This window comes from Schistocerca serialis, unplaced genomic scaffold, assembly GCF_023864345.2.
Source record: "Schistocerca serialis cubense isolate TAMUIC-IGC-003099 unplaced genomic scaffold, iqSchSeri2.2 HiC_scaffold_328, whole genome shotgun sequence".
Taxonomy (NCBI): domain Eukaryota; kingdom Metazoa; phylum Arthropoda; class Insecta; order Orthoptera; family Acrididae; genus Schistocerca; species Schistocerca serialis.
In genome coordinates, this window is record NW_026047898.1 from 52,501 (window position 1) to 54,070 (window position 1,570).

Sequence of the window (1,570 nt, forward strand, 5' to 3'; positions counted from 1 at the left end):
ATGGCTTAATCTTTGAGACAAGCATATGACTACTGGCAGGATCAACCAGGGAGCTGCGTCAACTAGAGCTGAGCAGCCGGCCGCCCGGGAGTGTGTCCCGGGGGCCCGCGCGAACACGCAAGCGTCCGCTCAATTATTCTGCAAACAGGAGGAGGCTGAGCTCCCCTGCACAACACACCTCGAAACCCTCTCAGGTCCCGGCGGCGCGCAGCGCCGTCCTAAGTACTTGGTCGGGTTCGAGAGAGGCGCAATCGCCCGGAGTTAGGCGAGTAGACGCTTTAGGTGCGACCACCCGTGCTCCCAACTGAGCTTGCCGCTGCCGACAGAGGCCCGGGAGCGTGCTGTCGTGGCATTGCCGGCGGGAGACAACACGCGCCACCTACGGTGACCGGCAGCTCCAACGCCAGCGCCACAGAAGGACAAAAGCCCCACTTGGGTGCCGAAGCGAACTCTCCCAGCACAGCGCACGCGCCAACACGTCCGCACAGCTGCGATACAAACCACCTGCGAGAACCGCTGGGGCGACCGAGCAGCAGACGGCGTCGCGGCGCCGAGCGCCGGGCGGCGGCGCATCCTCAGCGCACACAGTCCTCAATCGGACCAGCACACTGCAGATGGCCACCGCGCTTCGCACCGGGCCCGCGAGGACCTACTTTGGCCGCAAGGCGCCGCGAGCAGGGGGCGCCGGCGCGCAGCTGCGCCGCCTGCCGCGTCCGTCGGCCGGCGCGCCTGCCACTGGCCGCCCCCACCAGCCGGCTGTAGCGCGTGCGCCCACGCACCGCGCTGCCAGCACGCCGGGCGGCCCCCCCTCACCGGCCGGGGACGGTCCCACCCAGCCACCGCCGCGTATCGCCTCACACCCAGATCCCCTTTCGCGTTCGTGGGCATGGTGGGTCCCCTTTCACGTTCGTGGGCATGGTGGGTATCCCTGAAACAACCGGTTAATAGCTCGACCGATCGTCGCCAACACTGATTCACCTCTAGCGAGAACAACCGCACCACAACGGGTTACCTGTTGTTCATTTGCGTAACGTCACCAGCAAACGTAGACGTCCATCGCCATTTGCAACGAGTATTGCATGCCTGTGTCAGGTGTCACAACACACTACGTCTGCCCACATAGACGCAACAACATGTGCACGCCTCGAGAACACGTGGAAGGTAGCCCCCGTACGTATGCGGTGTCCATTGCGCGAACGACTGTCAGCCGGCCTCTGCAGGATGTCGCAGATGTGGAACGCGGTGCAACATGCTATCACGGTGTGTGAGAAGAGACGACTACGTCCGAATACACGCTCCACTACATCAACAGACTGCTCATGCTGATCGCCATCCAGGGCGTCCGTTCCTCCCACACGTCTGAATGGCGTACCACACTGCAATCCAGCTCTTATAGGGAGACGACACGTAGCTGCGTGCACAATATTTGGACTGTATGGTCTGCCGTTGCTAGGCGCAGTCGTCGTACGGTCACACATGTGCCACGATGTATCATTCAGTACATACGGACCAATGTGCAGTACAGTTTGTGGGTTTTGCGTACATCGGCGGACAGGTGACAGGCCGTACC

The 1,570-nt window shown here is 62.6% G+C and overlaps 1 non-coding gene across 1 annotated transcript in view; it reads right to left on the reverse strand.

The window, feature by feature from the left end:
* Nucleotides 1-52, reverse strand: part of LOC126445135 (small subunit ribosomal RNA) — a 1,909-nt gene extending 1,857 nt beyond the window's left edge. Inside the window, exon 1 of the ribosomal RNA XR_007582948.1 lies at nucleotides 1-52. This exon is cut by the window's left edge and continues 1,857 nt beyond it. This is a non-coding gene — a ribosomal RNA (small subunit ribosomal RNA).
* Nucleotides 53-1,570: the final 1,518 nt, after the last annotated feature.